The 15140-nt window shown below is 36.8% G+C and overlaps 1 protein-coding gene across 1 annotated transcript in view; it reads left to right on the forward strand.

Annotated features, from left to right (window-relative positions):
- The window catches only part of PRKAA2 (protein kinase AMP-activated catalytic subunit alpha 2), a 56650-nt gene that overhangs the window by 16528 nt on the left and 24982 nt on the right, over positions 1 to 15140 (forward strand). The gene's annotated exons all lie outside the window — the stretch shown is intronic.

A 15140-nucleotide genomic window follows, 5' to 3' on the forward strand; every position in this document is an offset into this window, starting at 1 on the left:
GAATGCTGGAGTAGATTGTATCCATCTTCAACCTAGTCTCCCTTGTGTGATTGATTAAGGGTCTGGGAAGCAGCGACTGATATTTTAAGGACTCCTGATAAAGATGTGTCTGATTTTGCCATGCTGATACACTGTTTCCAGTCCTAAGTCCTTCCAAAAAGCTAAGTCTTAAGATTACTACCTGTTGTGTCCTATGGGTATGAATGTCATTTTGAACCCAAGACCATTGATGATCATGCAGAGTAGGCACTTTCACAGTTCCAGAAGCGGAAGGGAGAGGGAGTGGGGCAGAAGCAATATCTGAAGAGATAATGGGAGAAAGTTTTCCAAAATTGATAAACACATCAAGCCACAGATTCAGAAGATACGTGAACCCTAAGCAGAATAAATATAAGAAAACCATTCCTAAGCACATCATTGGAAAACTGCTCAAAACTGTTTTTTTGTTTTTGTTTGGTTTTGTTTTTGCTTGAGACTCTCCTATACTGGAGTGGACTTCATCTGTCTATGCAGAGATGGGGGAAAATGTTCAGAGAAAATCTTTAAGTAGCCAAAGGATAAAAAAAGGCATATTGTTCTCCAAGGAACAAAAATAAGCAGACTTTCTCAACAAAAACAATGAAAGCAAGGAAGCGGTGGAGTGATATCTTCAGAGAGGTGAAAGAAACAAACTGCTAACCTATAATTTTGTACCCAACAAAAATATTCTTCAAAAATAAAGGCACAATACATTTTCAGGTAAGCATAAACTGAGAGAATATGTCTCCAGCAGACCTACAGTAAAGGGAACACCAAAGGGAATTCTTCAGGCAGAAAAATAGGTGATGCTTTCCCAGATGGAAGCAAGAGTACAAGAAGGAATGAAGACTGTTGGAAAGGGTAAATATGTGGGTAACTAAATAGATATCGACTATGTAAAGTAATAACATCTTGCGAGATTTAAAATACATGTAGGACTAAAATACAACAACAGAAAAAGTAGGAGAGGAAGCATAGAGTTAAAGTGTTCTAAAGTCCTTGCATTGTCTAGGAAATGGTGAAAACATTATATTAGATTCTATTAATGTCCCAGATGAATGTTGTAATTTCTAGGGTAACCACTAAAATGAACACTTGGAGAGACCTCTAAATTATTCCACAATTCTACTTTCAGGAGAAATTCTATGGAACATAAAATGATATTCAGTAAATATATTCAAACACAAAAATTATTCGGGTAGGGGCAGTTGATGGGCATAGAAGGGGAGATGTTTGAAGACAGGAAAAGGAAGGAGAGTGAACAAGAGGGAGACAAAGCATGTAGAATAAGAGAAACACAGAAAGAGAATAGACACCAGAGTTGGAAAGAGAAGAGAGGGGATGATTTAAGAAACTTCGGGAGTGTTTCCGGAAGATTCTGTTGTTCATCTGGAGTGAGAAACATCTATGAACATTTTTTCAAATCTGTTGTCTCTGACCTGAATGCTAATACTTTCTCCAGCAGTTTTAAATAATCTCTTCTATACCAGAAAACTTTTTCCCTGACTCTATGTAAATGATTCGTCTTAAATGATTCTGTAAAAAGTAAGTTGATTCTCCTATGGAATTCTTGATTGACTTAAGTTTTAAAGAAGTACTTTAAAATTATAGTCCAAGCCAGTATAAACACAGGTTGCAAAAATAAAGCATAATACAGCATATCATGTAATCAGTTCTCAAAGAAGGTAGCTTCAGAATAAGTCTTTGCTCAAAAAAAAAATCACATCCTCAGGCCCTTCCTGATCTGTTCAAATTAGTTTTCCCACCCTCACCCCAGTCATTCTTGTTATTCCCAGTACTCTGCTTGATTTTCATTTTTTTATCATTCTATCACCATTATTATATGTTCATTTATTGTTTATATTCTCCTCCAGAATACAAGTTCCATTTATACCTGCATTTTCAGCATTTGGAGCAATGGCTAGTACATATTAGACCCTCAGAAGATATTTGTTGATTGAATGAATGAACAAATGAATGTTCAGGCCAACAGGGAGTAAAAACAACTAAGAGAAGAAGGTCTTCAATGATATGTGAGTTTGTTCTCTCAGTAATAAAAATCTAGTACATGTTGCATATTGTATTATGGGATTATTTCAGCCTGCATTTTATTTTCTTGAAATTAGGCAGCTCTTAAAGAACAGCTTTCATATATATGATCCATAGCAAAGGCCACAGCCCTACCCCAGCCTGCATTTGAGCTGAACATAGCAATTCTTCTTCCTTGATTTTTCTCACTCCATCCCTTTACTGTGCCCTGATTTCTCAGCTGAAATGCTGGACATAAAAGGATAAACATGTAAGTAAGCACGCTTGATGTGTTATAATCAAGAGAGCCTGGTTATTGGGAGGCAAAGTAATGTGAGTTTTGAGCTTGTGTGTTGGAGGCAGATAAACCTTGCTCCTCATTGTTCTCTAATTCTAGTTTCTTCATCTGTAAACTAGGGGTAATATTTACTTTTAGGGCTCTGGGGAATAAATAAGATTTGTATGTAAGGTGCCCATAGTACTTTTTTAATCAGTGGTATATCAAAACAGGAAGGGTTTTGCTTCCTGCTCATAACTGTCCTTTAGAGAATTTTAAAGGACTTTCAAGGAAAGGAAATTTTGAGAAAAGCAGTGAGACTGTTTTGTTTCACCATGGGCAAAGAAGAAAGGAGGCTTGTGTTATTTTGGCAGGAGTCTGCTGAAGGTAGGGGTCAGAACATGTGTGCATTATATGGCACTCCAGACTCCCAGAATGAAGGCTCTTGATACAAATGACTAAGGGTGGTTGATGCCACACAAGGCCCTGCTTTCTGACACATGGCATCCCTTGGCTTGTAATAGCCTAGGTATGGATATAGTATCATCCAAACATTCTTTCTTAATGTTTTAAATTGAATTGTACCATGTATGTAAAGCGGTACATACATTCTAAGTGATTTCTTACATAAATCCTCAATGAATTTTCACAGACTGAATATAGACATATAACCACTACTTAAAGGCACAGAAAATGACCAGTATCACACAAGCCCCCCACCTTTGTCCCATTTTAGTTAACGTTTCCATTTTCCACCCCCACCAAAGGTCACCACTATCCATGGATTATAAATAGTTTCATCTATTTTTGAACTTCATAGAAGTATAATCATATTTCTCTCATTTATTTAACTTGAGATTATGTTTGTGAGATCTACCCACGGCATTGCATGTAGTTGTAATTCATTCATTCTCATTGCTGTATAGTATTACATTAAGACTATACAATTATTCATACATACTGTATAATAATAATAATTCAAATTATTATACATATTATACAGTTTGTAGCCTTTACAGAAGAATGACATTTTGACAGTTCTTTGAGCCTCAAATATAAATAGATTATAATTTAGACCTAAAATACACAATAGTTTATTTTTTGATTGTTCTTTTATTGGATTTTAATAAAGGATTTCTATTAAATTAGATTTTAATAAAATATTTTAATAAATCTTAATTAGATTTAATTGTTTCTTTATTAGATATATTACTGTTCTAAATTATGATATTAAAATTGAATGAAGTATTTTAAATGAATTAATATGGAATAATATATAGGAAGAGAAGTGTTGCAAGTTATTTTTCATAAAATTATAGGGTCCATGCTTATGGTAAAAAATGCTAGACTTCATTGGGAATGATACTGGACATTAGAAAAATTATAGTCTTTGTACAAAACAATCATGTATTTACAACTCCATAATACAGCCATAAGAAGTCCTGCGTCTTGTGTATCAAGAAAAGCTGGAAAGCATCCAGAAAATGACAACTAAAATCAAGAGGCTAGAGTGGCTTAAAAGATTTATACCCTTAAAAGATGCAGTGTGGAATGATCCCTGGGGACATAATTACAAAAATCTTAGAATTGGAAGGGGAATTAGGCTTGATCTAGTCCAACCTGTTAGTTAATGCAGGAATTTACCTTATGGTGATCTTGACAAATGGCTGAGCTTCCTCTATTTGAATATTGGATGGTGTGTGCTGCTGGGTTTTAATTCCAGCCCTGATACTTCATAGCTGAACGAATGTGGGCAAATTCTTAACTTCTCTGTGCCTCATTTTCTTGGCTTACCACTTATTGCCAACTCTGGCAATAGAAAAAGACTACAGGGGACCTGACCTCCAGCCCCCTCCCATCTAGTATTGAGAGATGAACTGAAAAATCAATAAACGTTAGTGTTACACATCCTGTGAAAAAAAGGATACTCAGGGTACAGTAGTAACATTAAAAGATTTTAATGTTTTAATTTTCAGTAAAGGCTTGAGTGGTGAAAAAGGAGGTGAGAGGGGCTTCATAGAGCAGAGGACTCTGTTGAAAGAATTTGTATTGATTATTCCCAGTTTTGCTCCTAGAACAATATAAAACAGTTTTATTCTTTCTTCTGTATAACAGCTCTTCACCTTATCAAATGTAAAATTCTAAAAGGATAGATTGGATAAGTATAGATTTTTCAATCGCTTTAGAGAGTATTTTGTATAATTTGAATAGAGTTTGGGAAAAACAAAATGGACCACTAATGAGTGATAATTTTGTAGAATCCTTTAATCCAAGAAATTGTATGGGCTATAAATTATAGTTTATTTCCATTAGTTCATGGATAGTAGTTCAGCAAAATGGGAAATTTGAAATAAGTTCAAACATTTTGCATTTTAAAGTATTCTGAATAGGGTATTACTGAGATTCAGCTGTGAATGACAAGAATTTTCAAAGTAAGAATAGCTTAAACAAGATAGTATTTTACTCTCTTGTAACAGTCTGAGCAGGTAGTTCCAGGCTTCAGGATGGAGGAAAGGAGGAAGAAGCTGCTGCTAGAGACATTTCTGCTCGCATGTCATTGGCCAGAACATAGGTCACATGGCCATACCTAGTTACAAGAGATATTAGGATGCAGTCTCTACTCTGGGTAGACATGTGCTCAGGTGTAATTTGGGAATCACATGTCTGGGAAGGAGGGCTGGAATAGATATTGGGGGACACCTAGCAGTGTGACAGAACTAATTTGTTCACTACTTACATCCCAAGTGCCTATTAACTGCACTTGGTATGGAATACACTATAGTAGCCTTCATTAAATAGTTGTTCCATGGATGAGTGTTCTTTATTGCTCCTGTCAAAAGAGGTACTGATCTGGATATTTACTTATATACATGATAAATTATGGCAAATTTGTCCATCCTTGGGTTTTAAAAATGTTGTTTCTCATTATGTTCTCCCTTCACAAATAAGGTATCCCTAACAGTTTTCAGACAGATTTGCTACCATACAGAATCGATTTTAGCTCCTTTATTGCTGATTGTTTTTCTCCCTACTAAAACTTGGAGACCTATTAAATCTCTCTTTACATGTGTCTTTGATCAGCACAGTCCTGGCATGTAAATGGTGCTCAGCAAATGTTTTTAGATTGAATAAATGAATGTTAGTTAAACATTAATGAATCCAAGCCTTTTTTCCCCTGTTACTTCCATAGAAAAGTTTATAGCTGTAATACACAAAAAGAAATTATTGGTGTTAAATCTGTTTATATTACAAGATTTTTAGGAATATTCATTCGGCTTTCAGGTAGGATGTGATTATGAGACAACTATCTGGATTTAATTAATTATAGGTATGTATTAATTCACTTAATAAGTTATTAGGTAATAGAGGCTAGTATATTTCAGCAAAAAGAGGGGGTGTTCTTAACGCATTTGAATCTTTTGACCTCAGATAACCAATTAGCTTATCAGTGTGCTTAAGTGTTTCAAGGGATGATGCCATTTCTTATTTTTTTTAATTTTATTGGAGTATAATTGATTTACAATGTTGTGTTAGTTTCAGGTGTACAGTACAGTGATTCAGTTATATATATACATATGTTCATTCTTTTTCAAATTCCTTTCTCATATAGGTTATCACAGAATATTGAGTAGAGTTCCCTGTGCCATATAGTAGGTCCTTGTTGGTTATCTATATGTAGTAGTGTGTGTATGTGTATGTTAATCCCAAGCTCCTGATTTATCCCTCCCCCCAACGTTTCCCCTTTATAAACCGTAAGTTTATTTCTGATATCTGTAAGTCTTTTTCTGTTTTATACATAAGTTCATTTGTGCCATTTAAAAAAAAATTAGATTCCACAGATGAGTGATATCATATGAAATTTGTCTTTCTCTGTCTGACTTACTTCACTTTGTATGATAATCTCTGGGTCCATCCATGTTGCTGCAAATGGCATTATTTTGTTCTTCTTTGTGGCTGAGTAACATTCCATTGTATACATGTACCACATCTTTATCCATTCCTCTGTTGATGGACATTTAGTTTGCTTCCATGTCTTGGCTACTGTAAATAGTGCTGCAGTGAACATTGGGGTGCACGTATCTTTTTGAATTATGTTTTCTCCAGATATATGCCTAGGAGTGGGAATTGCTGGATCATATGGTAGTTCTATTTTTGTTTTTTAAGGAACCTCCATACTGTTCTCCACAGTGATTCTACCAATTTACATTTCTACCAACAGTGTAAGAGGGTTCCCTTTTCTCTACACCCTTGCCAACATTTATTGTTTGTAGACTTTTTGATGATGGCCATTCTGACCAGTGTGAGGTGATACCTCATTGTAGTTGTGATTTGCATTTCTCTGATAATTAGTGATGTTGAGCATCTTTTCATGTGCTTTTTGTCCATCTGTATGTCTTCTTTGGAGAAATGTCTATTTAGATCTTCCACCCATTTTTTGATGTTGGTTTTTTTTTTCATTTTTGATCTGCATGAGCTGTTTGTGTATTTTGGAGATTAATCCCTTGTCAGTCACATCATTTGCAAATATTTTCTCCCATTCCGTGGGTTGTCTTTTCATTTTGTTTATGGTTTCCTTTGCTGTGCAGAAGATTTTAAGTTTAATTAGGTCCCATTTGCTTATTTTTGTTTTTATTTTCATTACTGTATGTCATGGTTCAAAGAAGAATTTGCTGCAATCTATATCGATGAGTGTTCTGCCTATGTTTTTCTCTTAAGAGTTTTATAGTGTCCAGCCTTACATTTAGGTCTTTGATCCATTTTGAGTTTATTTTTGTGTATGGTGTTAGGGAGTGTTCTAATTTCATTCTTTTACATGTAGCTGTCCAGTTTTCCCAGCACCACTTATTGAAGAGACTGGCTTTTCTCCACTGTATATTCTTGCCTCGTTTGTCATAGATTAATTGACCATAGGTGCATGTGTTTATTTCTGGGTTTTCTATCCTGTTCCATTGATCTATATTTCTGTTTCTGTGCCAGTACCATACTGTTTTGATTACTATAGCTTTGTAGTATAGTCTGAAGTCAGGGGGCCTGATTCCTCTAGCTCCTTTTTTCTTTCTCAGGATTGCTTTGGCTATTTAGGGCCTTTTGTGTTTCCATACAAATTTTTAAAAATTGGGGGCTTGTCCTGTGAAAATTGCCATTGGTAATTTAATAGGGATTGCACTGAATCTGTAGATTGCCTTGGGTAGTGTAGTCATTTTCAATTTCTTTCATCAGCATCTTATAGTTTCCAGAGTATAGGTCTTTTGTCTCCTTAGGTAGGTTTATTCCTAGATATTTTATTCTTTTTGATGCAGTGGTATATGGGATTGTTTCCTTAATTTTTCTTTCTGATCTTTTGTTTTAATGTATAGGAATGCAACAGATTTCTGTGTATTAATTTCATATGCTGCAACTTTACGGAATTCCTTGAGGAGCTCTAGTAGCATTTTGGTAGCATTTTTAGGATTTTCTATGTATAGTATCATGTCATCTGCAAACAGTTACAGTTTTACTTTCTCTTTTCCAATTTGTATTCCTTTTATTTCTTTTCCTTCTCTGATTGCCATGGCTAGGACTTCCAAAACTATGTTAAATAATAATAGTGAGGGGACATTCTTGTCTTGTTCCTGATCTTAGAGGGAATGCTTTCAGTTTTTCACCATTGAGAATGATGTTAGTTGTGCGTTTGTCATATATGGCCTTTATTATGTTGAGGTAGGTTCCCTCTATGCCCACTTTCTGGAGAGTTTTTATCATAAATGGGTGTTGAATTTTATCAAAAGCTTTTTCTGCATCTACTGAGATGATCATATGGTTTTTATTCTTCAGTTTGTTAATGTGATGTATCACAGTGATTGATTTGCAGATACTGAAGAATTCTTGCATCCTTGGGATAAATCCCACTTGATCATCATGTATGATCCTTTTAATGTATTGTTGGATTTGGTTTGATAGTAGTTTTTTTGAGGACTTTGTATGTATGTTCATTAGTGATATTGGCACGTAATTTTCTTTTTTTGTGATATCTTTGTCTGGTTTTGGTATCAGGGTGATGGTGGCCTCATAGAATGAGCTTGGGCGTGTTCCTTCTTCGGCAATTGTTTGGAAGAGTTTCAGAAGAACAGGTGTTAACTCTTTTCTAAATGTTTGATAGAATTCACCTGTGAAGTCATCTGGTCCTGGACTTTTGTTTGAAGTTTTTTAATCACAGTTTCAATTTCAGTATTTGTGATTGGTATGTTCATATTTTATATTTCTTCCTGGTTCAGTTTGGAAGGTTGTGTATTTCTAAGAATTTGTCCATTTCTTCTAGGTTGTCCATTTTACTGGCCTATAGTTGTTTGTAGTAGTCTCTTGTGATCCTTTGTATTTCTGTGGTGTCCATTGTAACTTCTCCTTTTTCATTTCTAATTTTATTGATTTGAGTCCTGTATCTTTTTTTCTTGATGAGTCTGGCTAAAGGTTTGTTGATTTTGTTTATTTTTTGAAAAACCAGGTTTATTTCATTGATCTTTTCTGTTGTTTTCTTTGTCTCTATTTCATTTATTTCTTCTCTGATATTTATGATTTCTTTCCTTCTACTAACTTTGGATTTTGTTTATTCTTCTTTCTCTAGTTGCTTTAGGTGTAAGGTTAGGATGTTTATTTGAGATTTTTCTTGTTTCCTGAGGTAAGATTGTATTGTTCTAAACTTCTCCCTTAGAACTGCTTTTGCTGTGTCTCATAGGTTTTGTATTGTGGTGTTTTTGTTGTCATTTGTCTCTAAGTATTTTTTTTATTTCCTCTTTGATTTCTTCAGTGATCCATTGGTTGTTTAGTAACATGTTGTTTAGCCTCCATGTGTCTGTCTTTTACAGTTTTTTCCCCTGTAATTGATATCTAATCTCATAGTGTTGTGGTCAGAAAAGATGTTTGATATGACTTTAATTTTCTTAAATTTACCAAGGCTTGATTTGTGGCCAAAGATGTGATCTATCCTGAAGAATGTTCCATGTGCACTGGAGAAGAAAGTGTGTTCTGTTGCTTTTGAATGGAATGTTCTATAAATATCAATTAAAAGTTCATCTGGTCTAATGTGTCATTTAAGGCCTGTGTTTCCTATTGATTTTCTGTCTGGATGATCTGTCCATTGATGAAAGTGGGGTCCCCCATTACTATTGTGTTACTGTTGATTTCTCCTTTTATGGCTGTTAGCATTTGCCTTATATATTGAGGTGCTCCAATGTGGGGTGCATATATATTCACAATTGTTATATCTTCTTGTATTGATCCCTTGATCATTATGTAGTGTCCTTTCTTGTCTCTTGTAACAGTCTTTATTTTAAAGTCTATTTTGTCTAATACAAGTATTGCTACTCCAGCTTTCTTTTTATTTCCACTTGCATGGAATATCTTTTTCCATCCCCTCACTTTCAGTCTGTATGTGTCCCTAGATCTGAAGTGGGTCTCTTATAAACAGCATATATTTGGGTCTTATTTTTGTGTCCATTCAGCCAGTCTGTCTTTTGGTTTGAGCAATTAATCCATTTAAGTTTAAGGTAATTATCAATATGTATGTTCTTATTGCCATTTTGTTAATTGATTTGGCTTTGTTTTTGAAGGTGTTTTTTCTTCCCTTCCTTTTTTGTTCTCTTCGCTTATGATTTGATGTCTATCTTGTGCTGTGTTTGGTTTGCTTTTTCTTTTTTTGTATGTGTATCTGTTGTAGATTTTTGGTTTGTTGTTCCCATGAGGTTTTGATATAGCAGTCTATAATGTACAAGATTGTTTTGAATTGCTGGTCTCTTAATTTCCAGTGCATTTTCAATATCCTGTGTTTGTACTCTTCTCACAGTTGCTGGTTTTGATATCATATTTGTGTGTGGGTGATTTCCTACCTTTGCTTTGTGTTTGCCTTTACTGGTGAGCTTTGTGATTTGTAAGTTTCTCGTTTCTGGCTGTGGCCTTTTATTTTCTGCCTAGAGAAGTTCCTAGGATTTGTTTAATGCTGGTTTGGTGGTATTGAATTCTCTTACCATTTGCTTGTCTGTAAAGATTTTGATTTCTCTCTCAAATCTGATGAGAGCCTTGCTGGTAGAATATTCTTGGTTGTAGGTTCTTCCCTTTCACTCTGAATATATCATGCCCATTCCCTTGTGGCCTGCCAGGTTTCTTCTGAAAAATCAGCTGATAACTTTATGAGGATTCACTTGTATGTTGTTTGTTGCTTTTCCCTTGTTGCTATTAAATTTGGGGGGGGCTTTAATTTTATGTCAGTTTGATTAATATGTGTCTTAGCATCTTGTATGGGACTCTCTTCACTTCCTGGACTTGAGTGAGTGTTTCCTTTCTCATGTTAGAGTAGTTTTCAGCTATGAGGTCTTCAAATGTTTTCTCAGGCCCTTTCTCTCTCTCTTCTCCTTCTGGGACCCCTATAATGTGAATGTTAGTGCATTTAATGTTGTCCCAGAGATCTCTTAGACTGTCCTCATTTCTTTTCATTATTTTTTCTTTATTCTGTTCTGCGGCAGTGATTTCTACCTTTCTGTCTTCCAGCTCACTTATTCGTTCTTCTGCCTCGATTATTCTGCTATTGATTTCTTCTAGTGTATTTTTCTTTCAAGTTATTGTATTGTTCATCTCTGTTTCTTTGTTCTTTAAACCTTCTAGCTCTTTGTTAAACATCTCTTGTATCTTTTCGATCTGTGTCTCCATTATTTTTCTGAGATCTTGGAACATCTTTACTATCATTACTCTAAATTATTTTTCAGGTAGGTTGCCTATTTCCACTTCATTTAGTTGTTCTTGTGGGTTTTTATCTTGTTCCTTTGTCTGGAACATTTTTCTCTGCTGTCTCATTTTGTCTCACTTTGTGTGATTGTGGTTTCTGTTCCACAGGCTGCAGGATTGTAGCTCCTCTTGTTTCTGCTGTCTGTCCCCTGGTGGGTGAGGTTGGTCCTTGGGCTTATGCAGGCTTCTTGGTGGGAGGGACTGGTTCCTGCCCACTGGTGGGTGGAGCTAGGTCTTGTCCCTCTGGTGGGTAGGGCCTTGTCAAGGGATGTGTTTAGAGATGGCTGTGAGCTCAGTATGGTGTTAGCAGCCTGTCTGCTGAGGGGTGGGGCTGTGTTCCTATCCTGCTGGTTAGTTGGCCTGAGGCATTCTATCAGTGAAGCCTGTAGGCTGTTGGGTAGGACCAGGTCTTGATACCAAAATGGTGAGCTCTGGGAGAAATCACACTGATCAATATTTTCTGGGGCCTATGCCACCAATGTCCTTGCCTCCACAGTGAACCACAACCAACCCCTGACTCTCCAGGAGACCCTCCAAGACTTGTAGGTATGTCCAGCCCTGGTTCCTATTGAGTTAACTGCTTTCTGCTGGGTCCCTGTGTATGTGAAAACTGTGTGAGCCCTCCAGGAGTGGAGTCTGTGTTTCCCACAGTCCTGTGGAGCTCCTGCACTCAAGCCCCACTGGCCTTCAAAGCCAGATGGTCTGGGAGTTCCTCCTTCTGATGCCAGACGCTCAGGCTGGGGAGCCTGACAGGGGCTCAAGATTTTCATTCTTGTGGGAGAACCTCTTCAATATAGGTATTTTCTAGTTTGTGGGTCATCTACAAAGGGGTATGGGATTTTATTATGTCATGAAAGCACTCGTCTTACAGTTTCATTGTGGCTCTTTCTTTGTCTTTGAATATAAAATATCTTTTTTGGTAGGTTCTAGTCTTTTGTCAATGGTTATTCAGCAGGAAGTTGTGATTTTGGTGTTTTCATGAGAGGAAGTGAGCTCAAGTTCTTCTCCTATCCCATCTTTTCCAGGATTGAGGGGCTGCTCTTAGTTTGGATGCTGGCTGTCTTTTTCCTCAGCGTGTGTTGGCTGTTATCCCCTTGATGCAGCGTATGCAGGTGCAGTGGCCCTTGTGCACTCTGGGGAGAGTGGCTGCAGGGCTCATTGCTTGCTTGCGGCTCTGCTAGGGGCAGCTGCCATTCCCACACTCCCAGGACAGAGCTTGGCACCTGCTCACCAGTCTCCTAAGGGTGGCTACTACCCATGCACTCCTGGGACAGCACTCCTCTGGAGCCCAGGATGGTAGTGACAACTTGTGCCCACCCCCAGAGTTCCTGTAGGCAGTGTCTTCTTGCCTGGGAGAGCTCAGAGGGAAGGACGCTCTTATGGTGTTCCCGCCTCTCTCCTTGTGCACCCCCAGATAATGGCACCTTGCCTCTCCAGTGAGCTCTGGTTTCTTCTGAGTACCCCCTCAGTTGACACAGTGCAGCCTCTTCAGGCTGTCTCTGCACATCCAACCCCGGTCCTCTTCCTGGGTCTGACCTCTGAAGGCTGAGATTCAGCCCCCAGCCCCCACCCACACGGACAGGCAAGTGTCTAAGGCTGGGGAGCACAGGGTGGCAGAGACAACCTTCTGTGTTCGTTACTCCCCATTTTGCCTTCCACAAACCGGTTGTTGCACTCTCCTCCTAGGCTCCAAAGCTCCCCCTCCATCCAGGCCGATCTCCACACTGGTGAGGGTACTCCCCCAGGTGCATAAACCTTTCTTCCTTCACAGCTCCCTTCCTGGGGTTCGGGACCTGTCCCAGTTCCTTTCTTTATCTTTTTCCTTTGTCCTATATGGTTACGTGGAGGTTTTCTTGCCCTTGTGGAAGTCTGAGGTCTTCTGCCAGTGTTCAGTAGATTTTCTGTATGAATCATTCCACTTGTAGATGTGCTTTTAATGTTTTTGTGGGAGGCGAGCTCCCCGTCCTACTCCTTTGCCATCTTGATCCTCCCCCAATTCCATTGATGCCATTTCTTTGCCATTGCTTCACGAAGAAAAATTTCTTCAGGTATAAAGATAAATGAGTGTGTTATTTCTTCAGATATCATAGACAAAGCAATGATTTGAAAAAACTTTAAATTAAAGATTCAGCTTTATTGGTGTATAATTGACAAAATTATAAAATATTTAAAGTGTTCATCATGGTGATGTTTTACATTAGATCCTCATATCTTATTCATCTTAGTGTTGAAAGTTTGGGCCCTTTTACCCACTTCTTATTTCCCTCATCCCCCAGCTCCTAGCAACCACTTTTCTACTCTCTGTTTCTATGAGTTTGACTTTTTTTCTTTGATATCCCACATATAACTGGATCTCATGTAGTATTTCTTTATCTGGCTTATTTCACTTAGCATAATACCCTCAAGGTCCATCCATGTTGAAAATAGGATTTCTTTCTTTCTCATGACCTAATAATATATTGCACTGTGTGTGTGTGTGTGTGTGTGTGTGTGTGTGTGTGTACATGAGAGAGAGAGAGAGAGAGAGAGAGAGAGAGAGAGGGAATATGCACACCACATCTTCTTCATTCATTCATATGTTCATGGACACTGAGGTAGTTTCCATATCTTTGCTTTTGTGAATAATGCTGTGATGAACATGTGAGTGTAGATATTTCTTTGATATCCTGTTCTTATTTCAAGTATCCAGAAGTGAGATTGCTGGATCATATGGTAGTTCTATTTTTTATTTTTTGAGGAACCTCCACACTGTTGTACATAGTGGTTATATCAATGTACATTCCCATCAACAGTGCACAAGGGGTCCCCTTTCTCCACATCTTCACCAACACTTGTTATCTTTTCAGTTTTAATGACAGCCATTCTGACAGGTGTGAGGTGATAGCTCATTGTAGTGGTGGTTTTGATTTGCATCTACCTGATGGTTAGTTATGATTACCTGATGACTTTGTGTACTTGGCCATTTGTATACCTTCTTTGGCAAGAGGTTTATTCAGTTTTTCTGTCCATTTTTAAAATCAGATTGTTTGGTTTTTTGCTATTAAGTTGTTAAGTAATTTATATATTTTGGGTATTAAAACCCCTTATCACGTATATAATTTGCAAATATTTTCTTCCATTCAGTAGGTTGCCTTTTCATTTTGTTGATGTTTTCTTTTGCTGTGCAGAAGCTTTTTAGTTTGATTTAGTCCCACGTGTTTATATTTGCTTTTGTTGCCAAGTCCCAAAAAATCATTGCTAAGACTAATATCAAGGAGCTTATACCCCCTTCTAGAAGTTTTATGGTTTCTGGTTTTAAATTTAAGTCTTTAATCCATTTTGAGTTGATTTTTATGTACTGTGTGAGATAGGGGTCTATTTTCATTCTTTTGTATGTGGCTATCCAGTTTTCCCATCACCAATTATTGGAGAGAGTATCTTTTCCCCATTGTGTATTCTTGATTCTTTTGTCATAAATTAATTGACCTTATATGCATGAGTTTATTTATGGGCTCTTTATTGCATTAATCTCTGTGTCTGGTTTTATGCCAGTACTATGCTGTTTTGATTACTATAACTTTGTAGTATAGTTTGAAATCAGGAAGTGTGACACATCCAGTATGTACAAAATACTGTGCTTATATACTTCCTAGGAGATTCAGATGAATACTGACTGTCTTATTCAAGGAGGGTAAGAGCTAATAGCTCATGTCATATGATTTTTCAAAAATACAAATATATAAAATAGCCTCAAAATGATGAATGACCCATGAGCTTTATAAATATACTGTGAGGGTTTGAAAGAAGTTCAAACCCTCAGTGTTACATCTTTTGAGATTCCATCAAATAGGGAGAAAACGGGAAAGCTTTATAGAAAAGGCCAAAAAAAAGGGTTACATGTGGATTTTCTGATGAAATAGTTTTGAAACTAGTTATGAGTTTTAGTTATTATAGCAATTATTTATTCTTCAATAATACAATGACTGGATTAACCAGAAGAAGAGAAAGAGATTAACAAAACATAGTAAATTCTATTCTATTCTATCCAAAAGATGTTTCAAATTTGATTATACTTTTAGGTAAG

This window comes from Mesoplodon densirostris, chromosome 2, assembly GCF_025265405.1.
Source record: "Mesoplodon densirostris isolate mMesDen1 chromosome 2, mMesDen1 primary haplotype, whole genome shotgun sequence".
NCBI classification, from domain to species: domain Eukaryota; kingdom Metazoa; phylum Chordata; class Mammalia; order Artiodactyla; family Ziphiidae; genus Mesoplodon; species Mesoplodon densirostris.